Consider the following 16,716-nt stretch of genomic DNA (forward strand, 5'->3'; position numbering starts at 1 on the left):
TGCCTAATCAGGTTTTTGTTGTTTCTGATTTGCTTGATTTAACCCACCTGTGTTGGATTTTTGTTGGATGTATGAAGGTTGTGTTATAAATGCCTTAGGTTGTCAGAAGAAAATGCTCCTTAATATCCAACTCTCTGATGCCGTTTACAGTTGTTCACTGCCAATGAGCTAAACCAGTCTCACTGTCCAGCACGCTATCATGCATAATACACTTTTCAGAATACAGATGTCAGACCTCATTATGAATTAGTAATTGATCCCAGCGAGTTTAAATGGAGAATGCAGTCTAACAGAAATTGAATGAAGGAAACAAAACCAGACAATTGATTATTCAAAGGCACCTCAGAATGTATGCAGACAGAGCAGCTGAGGAAAAAAAGCAGTATGAACAGAAACCGTGTACTGGTACAAGGTATAATCGATTTTTGGTTTCCTAATTAAAATTGCATGGCACTGCAGTCAAATTGGCTTCTCAGTGTTGGAGTCACCAGTTTGCATTCCTTTTAAAAGGCCATCTCGTTGCAAGCAGTCCTACCAAGCAGCTGAGAAAGCTCTGAGTGCTGACCTTTTTCAGCCGCGTTTTGTGAAAGTAGCTCATGCTGGGATAATATGATGTTGGGAAGGCTGAGATTTCTGTGATTTCCCAACTGCTCTGCCCTGTTTCTGGAGAGACCTTGTATCACAGTTTGCTGCTCCAGGAGCTCTTTGAACAAGGCAGCCTCTTGCACCGAGGTGTAATATTATACTGTGCTGGTGCCCCTTGTTGACTTGAGTGGCAAATGTCATGAGTTGACATGTTATTTGAGCCATTCTTGATTTGACAATTTGAGTTCTAGCTACTTGCAAAGATTATCCGTCAACAGAACAGAGAAGAATGACAAATAACCAGCCATTATCCAATTTCATCAGTCCCTCTACTTTTTACATTGCCAATTTTCAAGAGTTATAGAAGCACTTGGGGTGCACCATCTTCACTGTTGCGTCCAACTATTGTCTAACATGGGCCTGCCTGGCTATTAAAGGTGCAATTCTTCATAACTTTTTCAGCCAAATGGCCGACTTGCCACTTGGGAAATGTGATCACTCAAATTCAGAGAAAGAGCTCTGGATGCAAGGACCATTATATTGAAAAAATGTTTGAAATGTGAATTATATTTCAAAGCTATACATGTTTGTTTTTATCAAGGAGTTAAATTGAGGAGTGTGTACTGGCCGAACATTTGATGTTGTAGTTTACCTGTGAAAACTATTGCTACCGTGTCAGTGCAGTAGGCTAACCGAACTTACTGACATGGAAAGAAGCATTGTTGCCAGCAGGCCAAGTGGTCATGTCAACTCTCAGAGCGGCTACATTGTTGCAAATGTCAGTAGATAGAAATACCTAGAATAGAGCTGACATTATCATATGAAACAGGTAGAGTGACAGATCAGATCAGTTGTATACATAATACGTGCACATTCTGTGAAACACATTTCTGCAGGAGCTGCCTTGCTTTAACGCAAAGCCTCACATTTTCAAGGCTTTTCTGACGCCCTTTACAAACACGTGAATGCGTGACAGTCTAGGGAGCATAACACAAGTCTGTGTTCCGCCACATCTATCCATTAATATATTTTACAGGCAAATAGGTAGGGACTTACAAACCAAACTTCATGAAAGACATATTTTATGTCTAACTTTTTATTTTTTATTTTTTATTTTTTTAAATATGTTTTTAGGGCATTTCTGCTTTATTGGGATAGAGACAGTAGAGATTGACAGGAAGGATGGGAGAGAGAGGAGGGATGACATGCAAGATAGGTTGAGGGTCGGAATCGAACCAGGAACCTTGCGATTACGTGGTAAGCGCATTAGTTTGCTACGCCACTAAGCGCCCCTTATGTCAATAACCTAACTAACCACAACTCTGTTGTCTATTTGTTCTCTGTGTAGATATTGATCCTACACACTGTACATTCCACCAGCGCTGCTTAAGTGCCTCTGACCCAATATCTGCACATTTTTGTAAAATTGGTGACATTATTGACAGACAGGTGGGAAAATGGTCAATGGGATTTAGGAAAAGTAGCACAAGCACACATTTCTTCAAAATGTGTAACTCCTTGTTTTTACAAATACTTATATGACAGTTGTACAAAGCTCAGGCATGTATAAGTCATATGCCTATTCTTTGAGATTAATGGGTATCATTATTGAAATGACCAACAAATCCCAGATTGTGCCTTTTATGCTGGATCTAGGCTACAGTATCGGTCCTCAAAAAGTAGTCCATACTTTATCGCATGTGCTGATGTAATTTCACCTTCACGTGTCAGAAATCTTGCTTATAAACTTGTGCATATGAACTTGTGCTGAAGGGTCGTCCTGCAAAATAATTGATCAAATTAACCTCACTGCAGCAACTATATATACCTTTTTCAAGACCTATACTTTAGATGGATCTAACGCCATTGGGACTTAACTTGTAGGGAAGATGCAAAGATTGCACACCTACACCTATCACAAGGTTGGGCTGTTGTTTTGCATGAGAGAAAGCTATGGGCAATGAGCCTTTTACACTCACCAGCCACTTTATTAGGTACACCTGGTCAAGACGACCTGCTGAAGTTCAAACCGAGCATCAGGATGGGGAAGAAAGGTGATTTAAGTGACTTTGAACGTAGCATGGTTGTTGGTGCCAGAAGGGCTGGTCTGAGTATTTCAGAAACTTCTGATCTACTGGGATTTTCACGCACAACCATCTCTAGGGTTTACAGAGAATGGTCCGAAAAAGAGAAAATATCCAGTGAGCAGCAGTTCTCTGGGCGAAAATGCCTTGTTGATGCCAGAGGTCAGAGGAGAATGGCCAGACTGGTTCGAGATGATAGAAAGGCAACAGTAACTCAAATAACCACTCGTTACAACCAAGGTATGCAGAAGACCATCTCTGAACGCACAACACGTCGAACCTTGAAGCAGATGGACTACAGCAGCAGAAGACCACACCAGGTGCCACTCCTGTCAGCTAAGAACAGGAAACTGAGGCTACAATTCGCACGGGCTCACCAAAGTTGGACAATAGAAGATTGGAAAAACGTTGCGTGGTCTGATGAGTCTCGATTTCTGCTGTGACATTCAGATGGTAGGGTCAGAATTTGGCGTAAACAACATGAAAGCATGGATCCATCCTGCCTTGTATCAACGGTTCAGGGTGGTGGTGTAATGGTGTGGGGGATATTTTCTTGGCACACTTTGGGCCCTTTAGTACCAATTGAGCATTGTTTAAACGCCACAGCCTACCTGAGTATTGTTGCTGACCATGTCCATCCCTTTATGACCACATTGTACCCATCTTCTGATGGCTACTTTCAGCAGGACAATGTGCCATGTCACAAAGCTCAAATCATCTCTGGTTTCTTGAACGTGACATTGAGTACTCACTGTACTCCCACTGTACTCCCACAATAGGGATGTGGTGGAATGGGAGATTCGCATCATGGATGTGCAGCTGACAAATCTGCAGCAACTGCGTGATGCTATTATGTCAATATGGACCAAAATCTCTGAGGAATGTTTCCAGCACCTTGTTGAATCCATGCCACAAAGAATTCAGTTCTGAAGGCAAAAGGGGGTCCAACCCGGTACTAGCAAGGTGTACCTAATAAAGTGGCCAGTGAGTGTATATTTCTGAATGTACTAACAAAGGAGTTAGATAATTAGTTTGCCACAAACATGGAAATCCATACCAAATGCTTACCTGTAGACTAGTCTGTGTGGTCAACATTGAAGGCTCTGCCCTGATCCATAGACTGTTTTAAAATACTGCTCATTCACATAATAAATCCCTATTTCTGCCCACTGTCAACAAGTCCATTACCACAGTTCACTTAAGTTCCATTCCCTCACCCTTGCTAAACAAAGTGGAGGATAGCTTAAGTAGGCTGGTTTAATGAAGGTGTATGCCTAGGTCTACATGTCCTTCGACATTATCATTTGCATTAATTGAATATGTGATCTTCTTAAATCAAGTGTCAATCACTGTGAAGGACCAAGCAAGAAAACTGCAATCAAATGTGTCCTAGCAATCTAGGCCTAGCCTACCATGATTAGCATTTGTTGGAAGTCTGATATGGTGACAACTGTTAAGCTGTAGTTCTATTTAAAAACGAACTTATAAACTGACTGTGGACCTTGATGGGCCTCGATGGGGTTAATGAGTGCCGTATGGTCCCAGACATGGACCTGTATGTTCTCCTGTGTCATTTGGTCAGGGGAAGATTGTCTGGGGTGATGCTGGGTATGCAGGCAGCTGGCTATAATTTTCATGCTTTGCATGTGCATGAAAATCACCCACTCATGAGCAGGCGTGTAAAGAGTTTGTGTGGATTGGAGAGCAGAACTGCTGGAAGTAGGCTAGACTCTTTTTTATGTTGTAGGCTAGCTAGCTATGGGTTTTGTGAACATTAGGTAATGCATTTGCCACCACCTTGAAAGTAACTTCATTTAAGTTTGAGTATTTTGCAGTGTGGCCATTGTTAGACCAATTGTAGGTGCAACAAGATATTTTTCATCCACACACCCAGTCCAGCTGTAATTCACATGTATTGCGTTGTTATAGACTACAGGTGGATCTTGGTTTCAGACCTATCTAATCTTGATTGAAGCCACATAATGACTTTCACCAGCCTTTGGAATGTTTGATTTGAATTGTGCGCAGTATTCGGTTGGAATTTGAAATGCTTTTTAGTTTCACCTATTCACAGATCACCATTGTTAAAAGGTTCACTGCAAAGCATTGGCTTGACAGGTCCTCTGTTGTCCTGTCTTAAGGGAGGAAAATCATTGCACAAGACTACAGGTTCAAGCCATGGTTTCAACACCTGCTAATGGGTGACTTGTAAACTTGCATCAATAACATGTAGCTAATCAAGACAAGCGGCAGTCGATTGTGGTTTTGTTTTGTGCTGATTTTTAATGCCAGAAATTCCATGAGAAACCACTTCTGAACTTGACTCTCTCTCCTGGGTGTGACCTAAATGCCAAGCTTTTCCAGTGCAAGCCAGCCAAGTGGAACTGTGCTGTACAGTTTTCCGACAGCAACAGCTGGTGTGTGGGGGATGGACCCAAGTTATTAAAGGTGATTTATTGAATTACGGTCATTTGGAAATCAGTGGAGGACTAAACTGGTCCTTTAGGACCTAGGCATGCTGCTCTTGACTTCATTTAAGTGTTTAATTGATCAATAATATGTGCCAAGAAAACAGAGCCCAGTGATTTAGAGAGCTGAGGCTAAAGTGAACTGAATAGCAGGCTGCAGACCAGTGGATTTACATTGGACGAAGCCAGGCTTGGTGGGAGGGCTGGACTCTCCCTCTCTGTCTTGACTCATGCACTCAAATGTGTGTATCAGAGTGTAAAGTCATGTTGACTGACTATCATAATTCCCCTCGACAACTGCTACTGGTTATTTATATAACCAATGACAAGAATCTCTCCTCTCCCCCTCATTCTATCTCCAGATCTGTTTGGCGAAATCCATTATTAAGCAATAGGTCCTGCTGGATAGCGTTTGAGGATTGTATTAGAGAAATGCAGACTTAGCTTTATAGGTAGATTGTTGAACACTGATCTCAGGTCTAGTAAAACATCTTAAGTGGTGTTTGAGTGCATTGAACTCCCCGACACATCCATGACACAGCCGTGACCACTGCACTGTATTGTTTTGGTTGATATTCAATCCAATGCTCTGAAAACTCTCACAGGCTTTGTGGGAGGTACAATAGTCATAGTCAAAAGGGGCACCGTTATGAAAAGCAGCATTGACAAGTTCCCAAGTCTGTAATCTCATCAGGGGAATTTGCCTGTTCAATTGGATGAGATTTAAGTACTTTGGCCATTCTCTGCATGCCTAGGAAATTGGGGACCTTGGCCTGGCCAAAGGTAATAACCTGATTCTTGGATAAGGAGGAGATCTTAATCATAATAATTTCAGAACAGTTAAACAAATCACAGAATGCTCAAATCCTTCAATTTGTTTATAATTTAGCTATCTGGGGATATGACAAGATGTTCTGCAGCAGTGCTATTTGCATATAGCAATGCATATTTAACAGATCTGGTGTATCGTAACAAACATTGATCTGCGTGGCAGCTTTGCCAGTTTATTAGCTCTGTCTGTGGGAAGGAGTAGTTTGTCTCCATTAGACAGGCCTACCTTTTTAGATGTTGTTGAGTCATGACAAGATGTAACGCCTGTATCCTACTTTAATGGAATCCAGCCATTAAAATGGGAAAGTGACTGTTCTGCACATCCACTGGCACACATTTGACAGCTTGTTACTTTCCCCATAGAAGATTTGAATGATGCGCCTGATTACCTTGCTTGCAATTATGTCATGTTCTAAAAGGATATCTTTGTGGATGCATCTTTTGGTGTTGACTGAACTATTATGAAAAAGTTACCTTGAAGGTAATCATATCAGCAGTCAATGGATGTGTTTTAGGCCATCACACATTTCTCAGCATCATTGCATAGAGTTCAAATTTCAACAAGTTTATGTAAAGTAAAGTTGTTGATCTGGCCTTTAATCTACTCTTAAGCTCAGCAGTGACTGGTGTTGTCGATGTGTAGTTGTGTAGTACTGTAGGCCTATCAGGAACACTGACATCTCAGCTGTTCTATTCTCTTACTGACAAATTAGCCTGCATATTCAATGCGGTGATGGTACAGGAATCCCTGTCTCAACCAGCTGCACGTTCTGACATAATTGTAATCAACACTGCTAGAGTCATATCTTGGAGACGAGCAGAACATGACAAAATTGATTGGGCTGTGCTTCAGAGACCTCAGCGGTGTCATTGAGCTACTGTCATTGAGCTACTGCACAGTGGGAATCCTCCAATGTAGAGGAGCGATCATTTGAACCTTTATGGCAGTCGGAACTTGCATGAGTGACAGGAGAAAATGGCTTGCTATCCTTCAGGTAGAATAATCTTCTAGATTGTCTCTGTGTCCCCATGGACCACTGTGATATGGGGCCATTCTAGTAGTTCATGGCTTAGGTTTCTGATGGAGCCTCCCTCAAATTCTCCATAGCTGCGCTTCACACTTCCGGGAAAATCAATCTGGCAACTTGTCAGGTCTGTGAAGGTGGGGACCTCTGCTTGGCCAGAGGCGTCTGGAGAGCACGGTTTCAGTGTGTAAATGGCCTGGAAATGATCTGCGACATGGCGGCTGGGGCTGCACACACTCTCTCTCTGTGAACCTATTACCCAAGGGGGCTCTCATCCTGCCTGCCAAATCGTTCTCTCTCTCCCTCTCGGACTCATCCACCGATCATGATGGAGTGAAATCTGATGCATGCCGACTGCCCTCCTTTATTCATATGTATATGTTCCACGGGAATGGAGATGAAAGCAAAAGGAAATATTTCATTTCTACAAGGGGCAATTTCAAAACCTTCTCTGTAAAGGCTTTGTACATTGTGCTGAGACTAGACCAGCATGACCTAGCTGAAATAAATAGCAAAGATCTGCAATGACCAGATAGAGAGGGACATGTATAGCTTTAAGGTTGACCACATTAACACACACTTCGACAAAGCACTCAAACAGTACAAGTGAGAGACTGAGTACCCTTTAAAGAGTACCATGGTGTGCAGCTTGGACACTTGGAGGTGCCCACCACACTTTTCACATTTTGTCGAGATAACCCTGAGATGTCGGCCAGGCTCTTTGATGATTCCGATCACCTGGAGCCTGCCCCACACATTTCTATTTCAGTCAGCAGCTCAAGCACACAATCCAATTACATGGGCTGGCCACGGCATGGATCCCTGCATGGAATACCCGTCCCTCACCAGCGAGCACAGCGAAATTACTCATTAGCCAGATCCTGCACATGTAACTGAAGTCCTTATTGAGTTGTTATTCTGCAGTGCTCAAAAAAATCTTTTTGGGCTAAAGGTGCCAGCCACAGAGCTGCTTAGTCTCTGATCCGGAGGCTATGTTATCAAGACAGGGTCAGTTTTTATCCATCTATCGCGCCGGCTTTCATCACCACTGGCATGTTGCGAAATTGGGATCAAAATGGAATTTCTCATTCAGTGAGTCTGTTGCCATGGATACACTGTGCAAACGCAGTTTTTCACAGACTGTTATTGAAATGACAAATTGCAGTTGGAATCCACTCCCTACCCAGAGGGAAATGGTCTGCTGCTCTCTTATTCAGGAAATATTGATTCAATGAGAGATGTTTGAGAATGGTGAAAACAGAATGTTGCGGATGGGTTGGAAAATTATATACTGGAACATTGCCTTTTCAGATTTTCCTTTAATCCCTCAGTACTTAAATACACTACATTGGTGGCAGTGTGTACAGGTTCAGTGAATGCTTATCGATTATGATATAAAAATGTACACTTTTCACACTTAGGCTAACATTAAGTTGCCCCTACACCTGTGTAGTACATCTATCATTACTATTGTATTAAAGTTGTATTAACATGTTACATTGTATATTAGTATAGTGCATTGGAGTTGAGCGGATTGTTATTACACAGTATTAACACAAACCATCCGTAGTCCAAATCAGTAATAACATTGTATGAACAGGTTATTACATAGTAATCACTAAAGTACTGCACATTACACTGCACACTAAAGTACTGCACATATGTTACTACACATGTACAAGGAGCAACTTGTAAAAGTGATAACAAAAACTCAAAATTAAAAAGATAAATGGGTTAATTAGGTCATGGGAAATTATTACAGATTATCTTTCGCATCTTATCTATGTTTATGACGCAGCCTCATGAGATTGATTTGATAAGTGACGCTGATCCAAACAGACATGCAGGGCATCTAAACAATTAACCTGGCGTGGGGTGTGAACAGCTTACTACACTCTTACTGGTAAGGGCAGCACGGTAGGTGAAGTACAGATACTGTTTCCAGCTCCCTCTAATTATTCTGAGGGCACTAAGAACAGGGCAACCCAGACCTACAAGACGGGACAGCTGTTCAATTCCCTATGCTCCATTGACCTCCTCCTTGGAGAGGGCATGGGGTGATCAAATGTCCCCTTGCAGGTGCTAATGTGGCTGCTTCAGGTGGCCACTGTATGAAAGGACTGATGGTGTAACCCGGTGAGTTATGAGGCTGGCAAGCAGAGCTCCAGTGGCCATTTGGGATCCGGCTGTCTCCTTTAATGAGAGCTGAATAATGCAGGCAGGCGAAGCTCCCAGGTTATGAGCTGGTAGGAGTGAGTGAGCGAGCACGTTCGCTAGCACAGTCACGTCAATAGCAGAGCAATCAATTCCTGCCGAGTGGAAAGCAGACCAGGTCCAGGTCTGCAAAAGCAATTGGGCCGTCTGTATTCACTCATCAGTGTGTCATCATCTTTGAGCAAAAGCTCGATAAATCCTCCCCCAACCTGTCACACCGGAGGGGCTATATCTGCTCACTGAGATCAGGTACACTCGCTTTTCATAAAAAAAAACAAAAGGAAGATGAAAACAGGAGCGGCACTTTCATCTGATGCAACGCCTAATCTAACCAAGGGGATGTTCCTCTGCCCCCCCCCCCCCCACCAAACCTCTTCAGAGCGCTCTCTCTGATTCACACAGAGCCTGTCACTTTTTTTCTCTCCGCCAGCAGGCTTTGAAACCCATTCTTTATTAGAGATCCTCAATTACTCTGCAGTGAAGGGGGAATTAAAAATGAAAGGCGGCACTGCACACAGAGGGAGAGAGCTCTCCACAATCAGGTCAGAGGTTCTCTTGTGTAATCTCTCGTGCTTGTTTTCCGTCGCTAGCTTTTTTGTCATCTGTTGTGTTGGCTGTCTCCCCCCCCCCCCCCCCCCCCCCTTTTGAAAGCACCAAAGAGGGCCTGACAGAACCGTGGTTGGAATCGATCTGATCCCTCCGTCTGTCATCTCTCCGAGAGTCGTCCCTGCCCTGTGCCTGCTTTATTTTCCCTTCACGTTTCTCATCAGGCAGAGGCGTCCACTGCGAATGCCTGTGTTAATTAGGCCCTTGTAGTGGCGGGAGGGGGTGGGAGTCTGTCTGCCCAGATTCACTAGTGCCTCTCCTCCCTGCGCACTCCCACGGCTCACTGGCATGTGGCAGGGAAAGCTAAATTAGTTTAGAGCTGTTATTTACAGCCACTGGAAGGGCACCAGTAGCAGTACAGCGAGCCACCAGGGTTTATGTGTGACTGACTGGAGTGGAGAGGACAACCTGTTCTGGGGCTACAGTGGAGCTCTCCAGAGCCTGGAGAATATACTCAGTACACAATGAGTTGCAAAAGCAATTGCTGCAAAGCTGCATCTCCCTGTATTTGGTGGGAGCCTTACTTTTGCTACATCAAGATGTTTTAACAGAATCATATTTTCCATGGAGTTTCAGTAAATGAAAAGGAATGATCTGTCGGAATGTGATGTAATTAAAATGTTTGATGTGGCAAGATCAGTGGAATGAAACGTGTGTGCGCCATATGCTTGTGAAAGCTCTTGAGCGTAGCCCAATTAATGTTCGCACAAGCACACATGAACATGGAGTTTGTTGTAAACTGGAGGTGGCATGTTCAGTGAGCATTATATAGCTACCCCTCAACACGGCTCTTGTCAACATTTTCTCGAAGCAGTATCCTCTCCACTCCTCTGACAGTTGAGTAAAGTGTCTTACTTCTCTCCCTCTGTTGCCAAGGACAACATCTGTCTGTCAGATTTTCACTTCATATTCTACGCTACATCTTACAGAATCTTTTGGGCGGCAGTAGTACTCGCAGTCTAGTTGCTAACCCACTACACTCCAGTTAGTTCTTGTATATAACATTTTGAAATGTATTCAAGCTATGACCTTGAATTGATGTAGAATTCCACATGCTGTCATATAACTAGAAATGTTAATCTCTTGAGATCTAGGCTATGTAGCATTATTTCTGTGACTGTAAGCTGTGTTGCGCCTTCATGACCCAGTGGTTTTGAAATGGCCAACTTCTGTAGAGGGAGAGAGAGAATCCCTTGGAACAGCTTGCCACTGTTTCTGTCAATCAGGATTTTCCCATGTTGCCACAGTAATGAAGCAGAGCAGGATTTGTAACAGCAAATACAAAACATAATGGGTTGGTGGGAAACTAGATATCTGGGAATGGATTCAACTCACAGCCCAGTAATAATAATGGTTTTAAATGACTGTTTGAGAAACAGGGATGATCTTATGAAAGTCTTGCTCACTTACGATATGATGCAACTATTAGCAATTAGCCTAGTTAAGGGCTACAGTGACACATTGTACATGGACCACCAACATACAGAAAACTGATATAGGACCAAGACAAAAACTTCCACAAGACCTAGGCAATCAATAAAAATCAAAGAGGTGACAAAGGGTGGCTCTACACCTGTTGGTGGAGTATCTTGGACTGTGCAGGCAGTCTCTATTTGATGGAGGAACTTTGTGATCACTATTGTAGTGTCAGTGACCACAATTGATGTGAGTGTAGGCAGGTAATTTAGGTGAGAGCCATTCTGTAGCTGGCTAACTAGCTAATGTTTTCATCTGTAGATGATACTTTTCGCCAAATTAGTTTTATGTTAACTGGCAAATCGATTGGTATCAATAGTGACTAGACTGCCAGGTTTATTTCTTGTTTTCTTTTTGTTGGAATGAGTTGTATTGCTGTCCCATTGATAGCCATACCATCTGATAGTGTGGTTAGGATTCATGACAAATTGTGAAGGGGATTCTAATATGCAAATAAAGTTTAGCCTCTCATCTTTAAAAATAAATGAACTTGTCATTGACATTTATCCTTAGATTTGGACTTATTCACCATTTCAGACAGAAATATAGAATCATTGAAGGCAAAACCCCAGTAACCTGCAGGCATGTTCTAGAATTCTATTGGGGGCTAGAGAGTTAAAATAACTGCAGAATCTGGGATATCGGTTGGTTTTTTTTGGTGCAGTTTTCATTTAGGATGTTACTGAATGACAATAGAAGGAGAGCAGTGAAATTAATGGACATTTTGTAATCATGTCTCATCCTGCTGAAATCCTCAGACTACGGATGGTTTAATTAAGTGTGGAATTAGAGGCAGTTCACCAGAAAGGCAGTAGCTCAGAATAGCTCTTGCGTCCTCTCTGAATGCCACAAAATAATCTACGGGGTCATTTCAAGACAAGTAGCTTAAGATATGGTCTTACATTCTAAGTTATCTTGTGAGCAGTGTTATTTTTTGACTTTCAGATGGGTAGTCAGACAGCTGGACGTTTATCAAGCACTTGCCATCAAATTCTATTTAGTTCAGTTGTTTTTTTTTTGCTGTTTTGTTACTGTATTGCTCATCACTTAGGTCTGTGTTTGGATTGCATTTAGCGGGAATGCCAGCATGTCTCAGCAGGCTCAAGCCCTGTGACCAACTAAAGGATTGGACTAGAAAAACTGAGTTTTTCACCCTGTCTGACCATATGGCTTCACACAATCAAGCTCAGAGTATTTCACCTTGCCGTTGACTGACCAAGCGTGGCAGAGTTGAGCAGTTCTGTAGTACTCATAGTAACACAGACTGAGGCAGATGGAGCAATGAGGACCTAGGCTTATCCACTTGTTCATGTCTCAGTTTTTTCTTTTAATAGGAAGTAGCATCAGGTTGTGTGATGCACTAATCAAAAGGTTGTCTGAATTGAACCAATTGTCAGCCTGTTAAAAATGCACTTGTATGTGACTTGCATCTCTATCAGACTATGCAAACATCCAAAGTGATCCTCTGTGTTGCTAGTGAATAGAATAATTGAATTGGAGCTTATTTTCTCACACACAGCCAGGGGTTTAATTAGCTCTGTGATAAGTCAATAATGACATGACAGCCCTTTTTGCGCCTTACAGTAGCCCTAAGCTGTGTGCTATAGTGGTGAATCTGACCCCCTCCTCTGCCTCCACCAAGCTCTCTTCTCTGTGAAAAGCCTTTCATTGTCATGAGGGGTGAAGGGGTTACGCCAACGCATTCATATGATAAGTGGCCTGAAAAGAGGGCTTGTGAAAGAAATGCTCCTCTTCCTGCGCACGAGTTGTTTTTGACCCAGTGTTAGGAAAGCAAAACCGGCAAAGGGCTGTGATCCCCCTCAATGCAGGCTTTGTGTTAGAGCTCATAAATGCCTCAGTCTTGTTTCCGTCTTTATTTGTCTGTCACATGTAAACAGTCTAGTGTGAGGAATACCAATAGCTCAGAGCGAACTGGTTAAGAATTGGGGCAACGGCGAACTGCTTTGCCCTTACACATTAGTCTGAAGATCTAAATGTCAGACCTAAAGGCTGACTGCAATCTCTTAAGTGTGCTAGATGGACTAGAATGTCCTAGCCTGGGGATACTCAATTACTCAATTGCAGTCGGTCGGAAGGGCAACACCATTTGTTATCAATCATTTACTACGAATTGACTACTATAAAGTTGGTCATTCATGATAAAAAGGTTCCTTCTAACAAATATTATCATTTCTACGCAATTTAACAAAACTCATGGCACCTCCTAGCAGGTGATTTAGAGGTCAGCAAAATCCCAAAAATTGATCAGATTTTTCACTTTCAAACATCTGCCAAACAAAAACCGTAATAGCTCAAATTTAACAAACCATAAAATTGTATGCACAGGGACTACTTCTAACAAATCAAACTGAAAATGTAAAAAACAAACATTTACTTTAAGAACATGTTCAGATTCAAAGTTTGGTAACGGAATGACCATAGAATCTCCCTGGGTTTTTTATGTAACCAAGTTTCCCCCAAACTCTTATTTGAAACTCTTATCTGCTCCAAATGAACCCTTTAGACCCCAATTATTCTATAATTCTATAATTAAATAATAATTCTATAACATACCTACAGCTTACTGGGTGTTTGCCTAAAATGATTCAGTAATTCAAAATCTAAAGATAAATGTAAATTACAAGTTAATTTATTTTTTAAAGATGAGGCTAAACTTAAGAATCTAATATTTATTTTAATATAAGATTCCCTTCACAATTTATCATCAATCCTAACCACACTATCAGATTATATGGCTATCAATGGGACAGCAATACAACTCATTACTACTAAAAGAAAACAAGACATCAACCTGGCAGTCGAGTCATTATTGATACCAATCAATTTGCCAGTTGCTAAAAAATTTGGCAAAAAATATAATCTACAGATGAAAAACATGAGCTAGCTAGCCCAGCTACATTATGGCTTTCACCTTAATTACTTTCTTACACTCGCATAACAAATCGATCACCAAAGGTACAATAATCAATAAATAAAGGTGCTTTCATTTGCTAACCCTAACTTATAGTTTCGTTTTTAGTCAGTTTTGCATGCCTTTTTTCTGCAGCTAGATAGCTAGTAGTAGCTAGCACTGGTAGCTAGTTTCCTTTGTGTAGTGACAAATTGAAATTGCAAGATTGACTATTCCTCTTGCTTGTCTGTTACTCACTTTTAGTTTGGAACTCTTTGAGAGTTCGGGAAGAAAAACGGGAAGATAGGCGCGCGACAGCCGAAATAAACACTTAAACACACATGATTTGGTCGCACCAACATTTAAAAAAAAGAAGGCATCTCCCGCATGGACATTTTGTGTTGCTTTGGTGAAAGCCTATCTCTCTCTCCGCTCTGAGATACAGTGTCCTTGTACAGCCAAACAACTTGCCGGGTCCAAAATGAACACCTGCCAAGCACTAAATGTGGGTAGACCTACATTTTCCTTGTTGCGGATAAATCTCGCAGTGATCACCTGCCACTCTGGTGGGTACTTGTGAATGTTTTCATGTAGGCCTATGGCTTTCATTTCATCAGGTGAAAACTACCAGAGAATAGTTTTGGAATAGCAACGGTTTTAATCTTTGCTTGTCAGGGAAATGAACAACAATGTTTTGGCTGAGGTCACTCATTGGCTATGAGAGGGTTGTATGAATATCAAACATGTTGTGTTATAAAAACATTATGTAGACCAATGAGCACTGTTTTCTCAGCTCACACCTGGTGCGACCAACTTTCCTTTTTTTCCCCTCACAGAGCCAAGTCAAATGGTCGCAAAAAAAGAAAATAGATTTTTTTCCTATAGCAAGCAATGTTTTTTCCACTCAAATGTTAAAATAGAATCATATGTTTTTGTTGAAGTGGCCTCCCATGGTTTAATTATTGTATTCTTAAATTGCTTTATTTTATGAGTGAAAGTGATGGCTGGCCGTGGCCGCTCTAGTAATATATAGAACGGCCGTTGACCGCCACTCTGTGGTCCAGAGAGTTAAGATTTAAATATGTCTGTAGGTAGAGTGGGTTGTTAGCTATCATATGATACCTTGAGTTTGATTAAATCTCTTTTGGTTCTTATCATCCAGTAACAGAATTACTAAATGGGTCCCCCCACAGAAATGCATGATTTATGGATTTGATTGTCAACCGATGCAGGATGGATCCTAAAAATCTTTAGGGCCACTATACCATGTGTGAGATCTTTAATGTTGAAGACAAATCCCTTGCTGTCCTTTTTGTAGAAGTGTGCAATATGTAGGTCATCATTCTCAACGACAGTTACTTGCGCTACATATTATATTTATATATACACTGTACTCAAGAACAATGAAGTCTCTATTTTGTGGAGCATGAGATGAGGATGTTGATGCGTGGTTTGTAACTACTACTGTATGAGTTAGGGTTAGGGTTAGTGAAATCCAAAGGGTTCTACATGGAACTTTAAAAGGTTTCTTCCACAGGGACAACCAAATAAAAAGTGAATGTAGCCAATTCAATTTCAGTAATTCACTTTACAGATTTTGATTTGGTCATTGACCAGTTTGACCAGTTGTAATCACTTATTAATTCATAAACTAAATTTATATCAGTAAAAACACTACAAGTAATTGGTAGGTCTTCTCCGTCTGCACTGATCTACCTCGTATCTCGGAAACTGTCATGGGATAGATCAAAAGTAGCTCGGCTAAAATGGGCAGTCATATCGTTACCTTGGTTACAATGACTTCTCGTAACTAAAACAATACTGTCAGTTATCTGTCAATTCTCCAGTGAATTTCTTAGTTACATGACCTTACAACTAGCAAAGGATTTTAGTTGTTGAAGGTGCAGCCACTATTTAGGTTGGACATGTACACGAAAACTAGCATAGATTGTTCAGTGAGTCAGCCAGCTGAGCAACTCACATATCACATGAAACAAATGTACTTTATGCCGCAGCTGTGCAAACTAAACAGTGCATATACATTATTCTAAAAGTGACTTCAAACAATGGTAACTAGCGATGGATATCGAGTTTTTATGGTTTTGTAACATAAATAGCAGTCTCAGAAGGCAATGGGAGGGCGCATGAATCTCACAAACTAGGATCTATTTTATCGCGGATGCTTTCTAATCGGAAGATCTGAAGATTGGTTCCATGTCTTACAAGACAGGTCAGTCGAGGCTCTGAGTGTCACGTAGGAATGACGCCACCTGTCGTAAGATGACAATGAGGTCTACCTATAGGACTTACTTTTGTTCACTTTAATTATTCTCACTCCTCATGAGGCAGAGACATTTGAAAAGTAAGTGCTTAATCCATCCATGCTTAATGAAACCTTAAGTACGCACCTGAACATAAGCAATTAAAGGTAAATGAATGTGTCCAATGGGGACTCACACCAATCCTGAAAATATAGAATACAAAATAAAACATAGGAACAAATGAAATGGTTCCAC

General features: G+C 41.5%; 1 protein-coding gene across 1 annotated transcript in view; it reads left to right on the plus strand.

Moving 5' to 3' along the window:
• Positions 1 to 16,716, plus strand: part of znf609a (zinc finger protein 609a) — a 93,422-nt gene that overhangs the window by 18,277 nt on the left and 58,429 nt on the right. The window lies entirely within an intron of this gene.

This window comes from Argentina silus (genome assembly GCF_951799395.1).
Source record: "Argentina silus genome assembly, chromosome: 3".
Classification (NCBI taxonomy): Eukaryota; Metazoa; Chordata; class Actinopteri; order Argentiniformes; family Argentinidae; genus Argentina; species Argentina silus.